This window comes from Bidens hawaiensis, unplaced genomic scaffold (assembly GCF_021521415.1).
Source record: "Bidens hawaiensis isolate Kalapana, Puna unplaced genomic scaffold, B.hawaiensis_p1.1 tig00041311_1, whole genome shotgun sequence".
Taxonomy (NCBI): Eukaryota; Viridiplantae; Streptophyta; class Magnoliopsida; order Asterales; family Asteraceae; genus Bidens; species Bidens hawaiensis.
Window position 1 is genome coordinate 117,083 of NW_027497321.1, and position 15,851 is coordinate 132,933.

The 15,851-nt window shown below is 37.1% G+C and overlaps 2 pseudogenes across 1 annotated transcript; both read right to left on the reverse strand.

Annotated features, from left to right (window-relative positions):
* Positions 1–11,055: 11,055 nt before the first annotated feature.
* LOC143592866 (clavaminate synthase-like protein At3g21360) lies at positions 11,056–13,049 on the reverse strand (annotated as a pseudogene). Its single transcript, XR_013145999.1, has 3 exons — positions 12,649–13,049; positions 12,289–12,542; positions 11,056–11,444 (listed from the first exon to the last, which is right to left on the reverse strand). The product of XR_013145999.1 is annotated as a clavaminate synthase-like protein At3g21360 (transcript).
* A 908-nt stretch (positions 13,050–13,957) lies between these two features.
* Positions 13,958–15,106, reverse strand: LOC143592862 (transcription factor MYBS3-like; annotated as a pseudogene).
* Between the last annotated feature and the right edge of the window lie 745 nt (positions 15,107–15,851).

Consider the following 15,851-nt stretch of genomic DNA (forward strand, 5'->3'; position numbering starts at 1 on the left):
TTTAATGTACTTAACTGCTTCTAGACCTGATATTATGTTTGCAGTTTGTCTTTGTGCACGCTTTCAGGCAAACCCAAAGGAATCTCACTTGAAGGGTGTGAAGAGGATATTGCGATATCTCAAAGGCAAGCCTAAGCTGGGGTTGTGGTACACGAGAGGAGGAGACTTGGAGTTAGTCGCCTACACATATTCTGATTATGGAGGATGCAATCAGAATCGGAAGTCAACAACAGGTGGATGTCAGTTTCTTGGAGGCAGATTAGTGTCATGGCAGTGCAAGAAGCAGACCTCAGTCGCCATTTCTACCTGTGAAGCAGAATACATGGCAGCATCCAACTGCTGCTCCCAGGTTCTTTGGATACAACAGCAATTGCGCGATTATGGTCTGAATTTCACTCATACTCCTATTTGCATTGATAACACTGCTGCTATCTCAGTAACTAACAATCCCGTAAAGCATAGCAAAACTAAACACATTGACATCCGTCATCATTTTGTACGGGATTGTGCTGAGAAGAAATTGATTGAGCTCGAAATGGTTGATACGTTAGATAATTTCGCTGATTTGTTCACTAAAACGTTTGACAAAACCCGTTTTCAAAACCTTGTTGAGCTGAATGGGATGATCAATCCCGAGTAACCGTGTTTTTTGTCTTTGTTTAAAAAAAAATAAAAAAAAAAAACGTCACTATTGCTTAGAATTATGTCGGTTGCCTCAGTTTGAAGGACATATCTTCGGATATGTTTGGTCCTCATTTCTACTTGTAGAATATGAGGATAGCCATTAACCAGATGACTGAAAGTGACCGGGGCGGTTTATGATGTGTTTTTATTCTTTCGCTGAAAATTAGTCGATCATACTTAGTTAGAAGGACACATACTTGTATGTGGTCGGTCCAGCTGATCCATTGGATCTTCAGGATAGCCGTTTACCTGAAAACTTCTATTTGATCGGGGCGATTGAAGTTAAGATTTTTTTGGGAGATGAAATTATTTTTCAAGTCTACTACTTCGTAAGAAGTTCCTTTACTATGTTTAACAGAAAATTGATCCAACCTTGGAAAGTGAAAGATATACTGATTCTGTGTGCTTAACTAGTGAAGTTATTAGGCCTAAAAGACTTTAGAACAGTCATTGTATGTCATGGTAGCTTTTTATGGTGCGTAAAAGTACAAGTGATACTAACTAAATCTCCTCGATTTTACGTGGAAACTCCTTAAGAGTTGTGCATGTTTCCATATATATCTTTCCGAATGATAGGCAGAAAAGCGATTACCCAGTCATACACGAGCCCGTGAGTTTTCTGATTCCCGTGAAGATAGCGTGTCAAGAAACTGCAGTGATCCAGATTCGGGACTTGCAGTTGTTTACTACTCTGAAGTTGTGCAAATACTTTAAAAAAAAATTGTGTATGTTATTGAGACATTCTAGAGTTCATAATGTTAATACTTCTCAATCAAGATGTAAGAAAGAGAACGGGAAGAAGAGTCTAAAGATCGACATGTACTTACTATTTAATCAGACACTACGGGTCGAGGTCAACTCGGGGTGACTTGGGGAAAGCCAAATACGCTTTGAAAAATAGATATGAGACATCACAATCTCTGATGTGTTGCCCATTTAAGTTTTGAGCTTAATTGAACTTAACTCGTATCACAGCGATGAAAACCATTTTAAGTTATTTACCTGCTTACAACCTGTTTCTTTATGTCATAATACAGCTGAACATGGATCTGTGTGACAGTCACGTAATTAGTATGATTCCTGTTCGGATCTTTTCTAAAACGTGGTAGTCCCTGTCGAGACTGAAATTTGATCCCGTGTACTTTATTTCTAAAATTTATTCTACTTATGTAGTTGTATGATTTTATACCTGGTTACTTGGTCTTGATCGTATCATTTAACTCTTTAAAGGATGTTTTAAAACTTAATTGCAAATTGTTCAAATTATAGGGGTTTGTTTTGTAAAGTTTAATATCGGCGAAGTTATCCATAACTTCGCCTGTATAACTTTGACCCTATATAAAGAGATATTATTGGTCAAACTGATCATTATTTTCAAACCAGGCGAACTTATATTCTCAGATAACCCTAAGCGAACTTATCTCTCGATCTCATCTGTGTTAATTTTTCTCGATTACTATTCCGATTAAAGGTGTGTAGGGTTGTAGTATCGTATAATCACTATCATTGATGTTAATCAAAGGTCATTTCGACCCGATTCGCGACCTCGTTTATTCGAAATCTCAACACCCGATTTTCAAACTTATTTTCACGTGGTCGTAATCATATTAATCGTCTAGATCGTCTCAAAAACATGTGTTCAACACTCCGCAATCTCCAAATTGACCAAATCAACTCGTTCGAAAGTCTAACTGTTGCCACCTCCAACTCTTACTCCAACGGAGATCGTGGCAAGATTTATTGAGTCGACAGTTGTGGCTACTGCAGGGTTGTCGGTTACGATACCACCTGCGGTTACGTTTATACCTACTTCTGAGGTGCCGGTTACATTGGAAATCCCTCCTCAGTACACTCAAGATATATCACATCTGAGGTTTGATTTCGATGCAACCTTATCCGACACTGAACGAATAGCAGCGCTTGAAAGGGTCGTGGCAGAACAATCAAGGGTAAATCTTATCCAGACCCATGCTATTCAGCGCCTCGTTGCAGAGAATCAGATACAGTTGTCCCTGCTGATCGAACATGGCAAAATAATTGATGCCTTGAAACAGTTCTTGGCATCTCAGGGGGAGACGAGCTGTAAGGGTGATGAGCTGAGGACTAAGAAGCGTAATGATCGAGACGATGATCCCAATGCATCGAAAGGTGCAGGTGGAGAGTTGCCAAGAACTGAACAAGCTCTTGGGACTTCCACATCTCAGGGGGAGTCAACGAGTGCAGCTGGCGGTTCCGGTGATGATGTGGTGGTCGTGGATGCTGAAGAGGTGTATGATGATGTTATAGGTGATGACGATGTGTTACCGGTTGAAGAGATAGAGAAGATTGGGGCAGAGATTGTTATTGATAGTGAGATTGAAGAGGGAGAGATTGTAGAGGAGAATGTTGAGCATGAGATTCCGGAAGTTGATAAGGCAGATATGAGTCAAGATATGGGAAGCGATGAGACGGAATGGGAAGAGCAGCCAAGATGGAAAGAAGGCTACGCTCAGTGGTTTGTAAAGACAAAGAAACCGGTGGTCCCTACTATGTTCAAGAAAAGTTACAACATTAGAGGTTATGCTGAATCGAAAAAGGGGATTATATGCTGGTTATATGATGCGCAGTTGAGGCTCTTTGTGATTAAAAGGTATGATGGTGTTCAGTACTTCAAGAGGCTGTTGAGATCGTTGAATACATTGCCTGAGTGTGAAGTGAAGGACTTAACCAGATTGGGGTTGATAAACAGAAGTGATGATAACATGGCTAGGGTCATTGGGAAGATAGTATGGAAGGAAAGTATAAAGGAGAAGAAGTTCGAGCTGTTGAAACCACAGAAAGGAAAGCTTGTTGAAGACAAAGATAGAGGAATGAGAGCAGATGGCAAGCCTTGGATGATCATGAAGTATAAGCCGATCCGGTGTTTAAAAGAAGTGCCGATGAAACAAATGCCCAAGGATGTCCTCAAGGATCTGAAGTGGTGGTATGTTGATTGTGAAACAGCTGAATCAGTAATGGAGGATGAAGATGAACAAGAGTTGCTGATAGTGTATGATCCAATGCACTTGGTGAATTTGTCTCAAGCTGATCTGCAGGTGCTGAACGAGAAGAAGATATTTTATATTCCTGCTTGGAAAGAAGAAGCAAAGAAATATCAAAGAATAGTATCAGTTTGTGTACGAGAAGGAGTTCATGCTTGAAGATGAAAGATACAAGATTGTTGAAGATTACAAGACACGTGCTTGAAGATAGAGATATGAAGCTACTGCCAAGGGGGAGTCTGTTGGTACATGATGTCAGTAGTTCAGTATATAGTGTCTGTAATCGAGTTAGTTGGATTTGTATTTGGTTTAAGCGAAGTTCTCACAAGTTCGCTGATATAGGCGAACTTGTGGAACAAGCGAAGTTAGGAACAACTTCGCCTAAACATGTTAGGCGAAGTTGTCGTCTGATATAAGGACAAGGTTACGGCTAGGTTTAGTATTAATTGTATGAGTTGTTTACGAGTTATTCAGCTTTGTGTAATCGGTGATCAGTGAATCACGTGTTTCCAGTTGCAATACAACGTGTCTTTGTTTATTGTAACGTGTGTTTGATCGTGTTAACGTGTATCGTCTTCTACGCTCGTATCGTCTTACGTAGGGATTCCGCACCTACGTAGAACGAGATATTCCGTGTAGATCTGGCTGGGAACCTACATGATATGATGACAATATGATAATGATATGATGATGATGATATGATGACAATATGATAATGATATCATGATGATGATGATATTATGATGATGATGATGATGTTATGATGATGATGATATGATGACAATATGATGATGATATGATGATGATGATGATGATGATGATGCTGATGATGTTATGATGATGCACCGAATTCATTAAGAGCCACGGTACACCCTCGTTAAGTAGTAGACAGTTTGAGGTGGTCAGTGCGCGGTGTTCCCCGCTCTAGGGTTGAATGAAGTTCACTATGCCTGCAATCGGCCCGGATGGGATTTATTATGGTTATTATAAATATAATAAATTATTTAATAAAAACATAATATAATTATATTTAGTCATTATTCATATTTAGTCGGGTTAAACGGTATTTACAGATTCGGGTTTTAGTGAAATAATTCATATTTAGTCATCATTATTATTAATATGAGTAATTGTGCCTTAAAGGAAATAAAAACATAACTTTCCAACAAAAACGGGTTGCACAGGGGTCGAACCCGCGACCTCTACCCATAAAGCTTCAAGTGTTAAGCAGGCCATAAGGCGACGTGCATAAAGAATCGGTTTCCATAATTAATATACAAAGGAAGTTCATCTCAAAATTTGTTTCATATATGTGAGAGTGAACCCATATATATTTTGAGAGTGGACCATATACAATCTGGAACTCTGGTATGGTGGTGTTACTCCTCCCTTTAATCTAGCCAACCCTCCTGTCAACCAGGGTTCGACTCTCATCTGCAGCGCCTTATTTTTTTATTTCCAGTTTTTTCCTTTTTTTACCCAGCAAGTTAGGTTATTTATTTTTACCTATCGATAAATAACAAAAACATAACACAACTTCCCTTCCCAACCACAACTCCAGGTCAAACCCTAACCCCCCACCACCGCCGCAGTCCACCGCCGGCCGTCTCTCATGCAACCACACCATCCGCAGCCTTCCTTTCAATCCCTATTATCCATCTCTCCTTCACTCCAGCCTTCACCAATAAGGTATATTTTAATGTTTTGGTTCAATTATTATTTTTTTGTTTACTAAAATTACAATTAGTAAGAATGATTATGTTGAAGTTTGTATGGGTTCACTCTCGTATATATTAGAGTATTTAATCGGGTTAGGGTTTGATAATCAAGTTATATAGGTTTACTTGAGCGGGTTATTTAAGGGTTTGATAATCAGGTTATATAGGTTTGATAATCATGACTGTGTTGACCTAGTTAGACGACTCAACTCGGGGTGTTCAAGGCCCAGTTTTGACGGTTTTCGGGTCAAACCGAACCAAAACGGTTTGGCATTATCCAAAACTAATAACCGAACCGTTGAGATTTAAAACCGAACCAAACCGAACCGTTATTAACGGTTTGGTTCCGGTGTGGTTTCATGGTTTGGGTTTTATACAATGCACCTTTTTTTTAAATAAACTTAAAGAAATACTATATATTATGAAATATTAAACAGTTAATATATACGATTAAATCTTTCGTCCGGTACGGTTTTATACGGTCGGTTTGAAAATTTGAAACCGTAATCTTATTTGTTAAAATATCCATCAACAGTTGTGCTTATTGAGAAAACTAAAATGTGGCTTTTAATATATATATGATAAACAGATGGACATCGAAGAGGAAGACATCATCTACCAGCAGGATGAGGAGGAGGAGGCTGAGCAGCGGCCACGACGGAGGCAGCGGAGAGAACAGCCGCCAAAACCTATTGAAGGGGATGATGTGTTGGTGGGTTACCCACACACGCAGTTTGTTCTCGGGACACTCGAGCACGATCGATACATCCAGCTCCGATTGATGAACCCTATGCCGAATACCATTTTAAGCCTTAGTTTTATGGATTCAGTTGGCGCGGTCAAAAGGATGTTAGAGTATGTCGGCAACGACATGCCGTGGATGAGGATGTTTACGATGAACTACCCCGCACACCGGGAGCTTACCCTAGAGGTTTATTCGATATTGCGTTTCAGGTGTTTTTCTTTTTACTTTAACTTTGTTTACCGCCTACACATTACTTTAATATATTCAAAACAAATTGTTAATTTTATTTCAGGCCACGGGAGGCGGGGAGGCCAGAGGTGCAGATGAGAGATCAAAACCCAGAGGGTCGGGCGTGGGAGGTTTCGTTCAAGATGTTTGGGGTCGACCGGTACTTTTCATTGGAGGAGTTCGCTGTGGCGATCGGCTTTTACACTGAGGAGGAGGTCCGGCAGCCGATCTACACCACGAGCGTCCGCAGGGCCGCCGACGATTATCTGAGCGTTTGGTGGCGCGCGATTGCGAGTAAGCCTTTCCCATCCGGTAGCCAAGAAAAAGCCTCCTGCATCATTGACCCGTTGTACAGGTACGTGAACCTATGTTACTTTACATTACGTTACATTATATTATATTTACCTTATATTATATTTCGTTGTGCAGGTACCTACATAGGCTGATAGCCTCATCAGTACAAGGTCGACACGAGGGTGCTGACCACTGCAAAACTCTCAGACTTGTTTTTTCTGCGGTGCCTTCTGACGGGGATCCATTGCAACCTCGCCCATGGCTTCGCCTACTACATCGCCACATACCCGCACATGCAGGGACGAGGATCATTGCTCGGTGGCCCCTACGTGACGCGCATCGCGCATCATTTGGGACTTCAAACACAGCTAGCTACCCTTACGATCCCGACATTATCCCCGCCCGTGGTAGCGCCCAGTGCATGCGTATTGTTCTCAAGTTTAAGGACCCCGACGGGAGAAGAGTATACCGTCTCGTTACGGACTTCAACAAACCACCGTACCTACCGGTGCCATTAGTCGAGCCTCCACCATTGATTGCCCCGGAGGTGCACGTCAATGACAACCACGAAGAGCAATCGGGGGACGACGACAGAGGGGAGGGGGAGGATGAGGCGGCGGATGGAACAGAGCATGTTCATGTTACTTTTATAACTCGTTTACATTTATTTTTTTCGTCTAAATATTAATGTTTAATTATCATTTTAATGTCAGCCACGGGTGCCGCAGCACGCACCACGCACCTATCGCGCTGTGCGTTTAGACCACGCCACGGATGCACGCTTACGGAGAGTAGAGGACACGGTGCTACGGATGCAACGTCAAATGGATTGGATGATGGAGAGAGAGGCCAGCCGACAGCGCGGTGAGGATTACACATTACCTCCCCCACGCTTTGATCACGAGGCTAGCACATCAAGGGCCGGCGTCGGCGCCTCAACCGACGGGGACGAAGACGGGGACACGGTAGTGTAAATATTGATTTACACTACTTTGTTATATTTTATCAAACTTTAATATTTTGTATGTTATGAACTTTTTATGAACTTGTTATGAACTTTTATATTTTGTATCACATGGTTTTATGTTTTTTATGCTTTCTAATATTGAAAGGTTACAATTATTAAAATCCAACCAACTAGTAACATAAACATGATCATAATATTAGTTTAACTACATAATAAACTTATGAAAATTGACTTCAAAGAAGATGTATTTTCCAAACAAAAAAGAAAACGAGGAGAGCTTTGATTCCAAAACACCAAAAATCAAAGCAAAATGAAGATGTATATTTCATTTAATATTTTTTTAAACAAATAGCCAACACCTCATATTATAGACTAAAATCACTTATTTAATTATATATTTATTTAAATATATATCATTTTTTATCATAATAATCATATATTTAAAACAAATTTATATTTAAATCAAATTCTTATAATTATCAACTTAGATTAATATTAGTAATATTAATATTAATGATAATAATATGATGATTTGAAACGGTGAGATGATAGTTGATTTGATTGATTGACCACACTGCCACGGTTAGTACTTACCGTCGCGTCTTGTGCGGTTTTCAAACCACACCGGCAGTGTGATTAGAAAAGCCCTAAAATAAAAGGCAAAGTTATCCATCCACTCAAAAGCACCAACCATATATTATCATTAACTAATATTTTTTATTTACCACTTTAAGATAATATTTGGAAAATTCCAAAATAGCCCCTTTATAGAAAGAGATTCCAAGTTTGTTTCTTCAAATTAAAGTTTCCAGCTTTGTCCCTTACGTATCTCATCGTTCACAAAAAATAGTTTCGCTGTGAACTTAAACACGGTCGTAAATACCAAAACAAACATTCCATCATCAGTGAAGCCGAAAAAGACTTACTGAACACTTATTTAAGATGTTTTAAGCAATCCACAAAATTTTTTTTGGATTTTTACAACGAGTCAGTAAGTTTTTCTTAATTTACAAAAATTGGCTGAAAAATACTCGCTTTTTGCGATGTTTATCAAACCCGAACTATCTTCCTCGTGAAAAACCGAACCCTTACTAAAATTATATAAGATTGAACTTCGGTCACGCAAAACGAGGCAAGTGGGCCGGGCCAACAAAAGAGGCCCAATGGGCCCCCCTTAGTTACGACAACAAGTTATGGGGAAACCCCCTTGATATTTTTTATTGAAATATCTAGTTTTTTCTTTGATGTGTCCACATTTAAAACCAAACAACAAAACAATCAGCTGAGTTCTTCATTCCTAGCAGAAAAACTCTTGAGGTTAGGCCAAATTTTACAAGTTTTAATCTTGTTTTTAATAAGGTTTAATCATGAAAACATGCTTTGATTAATATAAAACATGTTTAACCATCCAAAATCTCTTAAAATCACCTAAAAACATATATTTTTTTTATTTTGATCGATTTTGAGCAAATAGCAATTAGTCAATGACTAGTCGGTGGGGTAGCGACTAGTGATTAATTGGCGTCTAGGCGCAAATTTTACAACCATGATGTTAAGCGAGTGTTGACATCCAAATTTAAATGCGAGAAAAACCGATGTAGCAGCGAGGTTAAATAACTAAAAGTCTCGGTTGTTTTTTCTTTCTAAATCGAAAATTATTGTTGGTTTCATTTATGCCTCGTTTCAAAATGAACAGCACCGAACATGTGAACCAAGCCAAAGTGAACTGTACCAAACTTCTTTTAATGTTTTGTATTGTATTTACACTAAATTCATTATTTCGAGTTAAAAGTTCGAGCCCGAATTTAATAAAAAGTTGTTAACAAAGACTTTTAGGTCAAAAGTTGCATATCCAAATTTATGATTACGAGCGACGAGCAAACGTATACAGAAATAGGCTTTAATTATAGTGAAACCGTATGCAATACTTTTAAGGTTTAAACAGTGTTGTAAAAGTCAGTCTAAGCAGTCGAGTACTTGACGAGTAACTTCCAAATACCTCCCGGCTAGGTCGAGCGCTCGCAACTCCCTAGACGACCGACTTGAAAGCATTTAACGACTTTTGAAACTATGTTCTTGAGTGACTATAAATTGTTTATCGAATAACAACTTCCTAACATCATTAGTGTACACTAATATAACAGAATATATAACACAATCAGAAGTCGGAAATCAGATATCAAAACTGAAAAGCCACAAGATAGAGATTAGGAACACTTGGGATCGTCTGAATGACAATATGTAACACATCGAAGATTGAAAGTAACCAAAATCAGTTAATCTAATCAAAGCAATAATGTCGATAGCCGATTTTAAACGGGTGCTGCTAAACGTACCCCCTTCTCACTCATTTTTACTAAACATACCCCCTCCCTCAAGTTTTACATTAATACAATTTAGACCTTTTTGTTGTTTCTTTTGTCATTTTATTATCTTTTATTATCATTATTATTTATATAAAAGCATTTTTTTTCTATTTTTATTTAACAATATTTTTTCTATTTATCTTTTTATGCATATTTAAAAGTCTTTAATAAAAGCATATTTTTTCTTGCTTAGAAAAATGTTTTTTTTTCTTATCTAAAAGCGTTGTTTTTCTTGTTTTAAAAAAATGTTTTTTTCTATATTTGTTTTAATCTTTTTGGAGAGCTTTTTTTTAAATTAAAAGATAGTTTACATTCTTTTATAAAAAATATCATTTTTTATAAATAAAAAGGTTTGATAAAATAAAACTTGATAAAAAAAATTGACTCTTTTCTCAGGTAACATTAATTTCATGTATCCAAACCTAACAAAAAAAAATCAAATTATTTTGAATACATTTTATAAAAAATTATAAAAAACTAGCTAGAGAAAACATACAAAAACTTTTTAATACATGTAAAAAAATAAACAAACTTTTAATAAGATCTTAAAGAAATAACATAATAAAATCAATAACAAAATATATAAAAAACTGTAAAACAAAAATAAAAACTTAATAGTTTTTTATTTGATATTTTAAGAGAATTATAAAATAAAATAAGAGTGATTGACATGTCAATTACAAATGTCAATGAGAAATGAAAGTGCAGGAGGGTGTATGGATAACAAGGAAAAGGGTACGTTTAGCCTGACCATTTTAAACAAGTGCAATTATTAATGAACAACACTATTATATATTTTTTTTCCTTATTAGCCCGTTTAATACAAAAGAATCAAACATATTTTAAGAAGAAGAAAAAAAACACGATAAATAAACAAATACCACCTCAACTTTCAGCTTTTAACAACAATACCACCTCAAATCAAACCACCATGCTTAATAATTCAACAAGAGTATCCAAATCACAACATACAAAATACATTAATACTTTTAAGTAATACAAAATATATATAGCATATGTCAACAAAAAAACAACAACAACGTATCTTCTTTTTCGAATCACTTGCACAATGAAGCCAATATACGACGGGGAGGCTTAATCAGTGGTCGTCGGCTATGAAGAACCGTCAAATTATTAACCAACAAAACATCACCTTTCTTCCAAGGTATTACAACACATTCATCTTCCATGATTTTTAAAAGGTCTTTCACAACATCGTCATCCACGGGCTCACCGTTACCCAACTCCACTGATGTATTCTGATTGCCAATTTTATCAGTCGCCGGCCCATTGTAAGTAACTACAAGACTATTAAACCATGTTTTCCGGCCACTCTCCTCAACTCCGATTGCCGGTAAAGGACTTGAAATCATTTTTGCACCATTCCCTCTCCATTCCAACTTTATCCCTTGTTTTGCAGCCCTATCAATCCCCAAACATAAATCGACGATTGGTTTATTATAAATATACATCATATATTTATGTATATTGAATTGAATAATTGGATGAGATTACAATAAAATTATAACAAATGAACCAACTAATGAAGGTAACCATTTAGTGATAAAAATAAAGCGCGAATAACTACTATTATTTATAGATAAAATAATAGCTAAATATAAATGATAAATAACATATCAACATCTACAACAACAAACTTTCACAACCGCCGCATCAGCTTCACGTTAGATTCCAAACTTTTTTAATTAACCTTCGTTTATTCCACAACAACAAACCTTCACAAACCCCATTAAAATAATATATAATATATATCTATATGTGTATATGAGATAGAGAGAGAAAATGTTGTCCACATCACTAATTGTAGGAATAAACTTTGCTCAACATCAAGGAAGTTTGTAACCATCTCGTCCTTTGTACGCCACGTAGATGCTCTGATAGTAACTATGGTGTGTTGAGTTACGTAGGCTTCGGCCCACTGTGGGCCAAGCCAGTCAGAAGGAGCAGCAGGGTGTGGCCGACCCTAGCTCTAATAGGGCTAGTTAGTTAACTTGTAGCTTAAGTTTCCTAGGGTTAACCCTAATTAGGTTTTTTCCTATATATAGATCTCATTATTTACTTGTAATGTATCACATTATCACTTAATAAAAGAACCCTAGTTGCCACTCGTAGATGTAGGTCAAACCTAGACTGAACCACGTTAAATCTCTTGTGTTTGTTTACTTGTTTTCGTTTGTGTTGTTCGTGTGTGTAATTATGTGTCCTAACATAATGGATAATAATCTCAGCAAATATACATGCATACCTTTCTTCTGCAATATTCTTGTCATCAGTCTTGTATGTTGACTTCCAACTACTACCAGTATAGGATGATGGATCATCATCATCCACCTGCTATTTTTATATACGTCAAACCATGTTCCTCCATTTTCGCAACAAAATCCGGGTGTTTGTCTTTCATTTTTTCATAAATGATATGACTTAAAACTATTGGAGTTTCTCCCCCATTCTTGGTTCTTCTTCGCAAAAGAAAAATAACTTGGTAGGGGGATTTGGAAGCTGTTATGCGAAAGATTCATTACAAATAAACCGGTGATAACAAACAAACAAACGTACCTAGTAAAATCCAGTTATAACAAAGCTATTGGCATAGACTCAAACTTACATAAGCCATCTCATGATGGAAAGGAATTTCCTTATCGAGAGGGCTTTCATTTGCCGTGTAAACCCGGTCAACGACTTGGGTTCGAGGGGCTGCGCCACCCGCGTAGCTCAATTCAGGGAAGCCGAAAGCTTTGACAACGATGTTGAAGTCAGAAGGAAATATAACCGGGAAACCACGAAAGAGAATAGCACCACTTTTGAGGAGAAGAGACTCCAACCATGGCTTATGATCTCTGATCGCATCTTCAAAAGCAGTGAGTTCTGTTGCAGTAGAAATGTAGAATCGGTGTTTGGTGATAACACCACCGGGAAAAGAACGCCGTCGTCCTGAGGTTTTTGCTCAGGCAACTCTACTTCTTGGAAGGGTTTTCCAGTGGTCATTTGGATTGCTGTTTATCAACTTGTGTCCAATAAAAACAATCCCACAACTCGTTTAATACAAAAGAAAAACGAGCATCGACATCTTTATATGTCTTTCGTCATAAATACTCATAAATTGAGTTTAATATTCAAGAAATTGGTGCAACGACAATTTTATATGTCTTCTACCATAAGTACTCATAAATTGAGTTTAATATTCAAGAAATTGGTGCAACGACAATCAAGTATAAATAATAGTAGACTAAAAGACTTGTTGTTTAGTATAAAGACATTTAAGTGTAAATAATGGTAGACTTTTGACTTGTTATTTAGTATAAAGACATTTAAAGTATAAATAATGGTAAGACTTATAATTCGTCTGGTATTATAAAAACAATTTAAGCGTCATGCACTACATCTATTAGTAATTTAGTGATTAGTGATTCAACATATAATCAGAAAAATATACAGTTATTGGTTAGATCAAATGCAACTATCATTAAGAGATTTTGGACATGAATTCTGATTTTTTAAAAAGCGATGATAAAATAAGAAATTATTTTTGTTTAAAAAGCGTGAAACTGTGGTTAAAATCAAAAGTTGTTTTTTTTCTTTTTAAACCGAAAATTATTATTGGTTTCAGTGATGCCTTGTTTCAAAATGAACCGCACCGAACCTGTGAACCTAGCTGCAATGAACTGTACCGAATTCATTAAAGAGTGGTTATTAAAAAATTTAGCTCAAAAGGTACATATCCAAATTCATTACTTTGAGCAAAATGTGAAGTACATACATATATAGTAACATATCGGCGTTATCTATAGTAAAATCTTACGTAATATGTGAGGATAACTGTTTATCAAATCAAAAGAACTTCCTAACATAACCAGTGTAGAGCAAATAGTACCGAGTACCAGTACCGAAACATGCAACAAGCATTTTGGTATCGGTACCAAGCAATAAAGTCAACTCATGTTAAACAATTGCAATTATTAATAAACAATGCCTTTATATTATTTTTCCTATCAGCCCGTTTAATACAAAAGAATCAAACATATTTAAGAAAAGAAAAAAAAACAAAACACACTAATCTAACATGAGCAAGCTTGAAGAGAACAGGTAAACCAAACCATGCAGATAAATAAATAAACATCACCTCAATTTTCAACTTTCAACCACATCAAATCAAACCACCACCACCAACATCATCAGCACCACCACCCTTGTTTACACCAGAGCTACCAACCACCAGGACACCAGCATGAAACGCCGACTGCCTTGAGGGTTCAGCCAGTAACTTCAACGACAGTGGTGACGGCTCCATATGCTTCATATCAGGTCCTGTATTGTTATCTTTTAAGCTTAGCTGTTTCGACATCCCGACTAATTCGTCTAAATTCATCGGTTCTTTCGAGAGGACAGGAATGGGTTTCACGACCCGATGCTTCATGTCGGGCCCCGCATTGTTAGTTGGTTCGTCGAATTGGGCCATAACCGATGGCCAAACTGGGAACGGAATCGGTATATAAGCCGGATAAAAAGCGGGTATTATCGGCGGAAGATTGTTTCCGGGCTTTAAAGTTTCTTCTTTCGTGTTTTCTTTTATTACTTCACTTGGAGAAACCTCCATTAATTGGTCAGAGTCGGGTTTTAGAGAAAGTTTTAATGAACAGTTGGAGGTCTCCGGATGATCTGCACCCGCCACGGGTGGTGGGAGCATGAAATGATCTTCCGGTGGTGCTTCTAACGCCTGTTAAACATTACACACATATTTCATCAATCATTTAATTTTGTAACGATAAAGAAACTCGATATCCATAAACTGAAAACGTTATAATAATCAGATATTCAGTTACATAACCGAATGTCAAACATAAGAAGCGAAACAAACCGTGTCTGGGGCCATGTCAAAAAGGCTGGACCGCCTTTTTCTTCTAGAAGCGCTGCATTGTCTTATGAAGTATTTTTGGGCATGACTAGCAACCTGTGTGGGTGTTCTGGACAAGACATAAGTGCGTGCTATGCCACGCCAGTCTCCTTTCCCAGTTTTTGGAGACCGAGCAGGAACAGCCTATGTTCCTCCTCGGTCCAAGGTGTACCTGCAATAAATCAAATTGCAAGCATTTAATGCCACCATATATCGTATGTCAAGATTATGATCTTATTATTAGCAAAATCAAGGTTATAACTGTCTACAGCTAGACAATCATATCAATGGAAATCCCTCAGCAAAAAATTAATGGTATCAGGCATCCCATTAATTTGTTAAAAGATTTCAAATCTACTTTATTTCTTTCCATTCTAATTCTTATATAACTGTATGTTTTTAACAACTACAATGAATTAAAATATAATAAGTTAGGTACGTATCATCACCACCATATCACGTCTGAATATCTAATATTTGTATTTTCACTATGAGATATATCTCAAAAGAATGAAAGATAATTTTGTACCTTGTAGCATACAAATATAAATAACATCATCAAAATACATATCTCAAAAGTCAAAAGAGAAGTTTATTTTCTATGTAACAAAACTATTAGACTGAAGCATTACTGGACAACGCTTAATGAAAACTAAAAATAAAAATAAAACTTTTCAGGCGTATGGGGTATAACGGGTTTATAGTTTTGGGTAATCAGGCCAGATATCACCTAATCCCATACCAACGAAATATTTTCTTTTTCCAGTCCCACATCCGAATCTCCGTCGGGCTCAGGTATATTTGCCATCCCTACTGACAGACCAAATTGCCACTCATCAGTAGGAGCTTTAGCTTACTACTGATGATTACCACTGACAATCAGTTACAACTTCAATTTGCATACAATTTTCATCAAT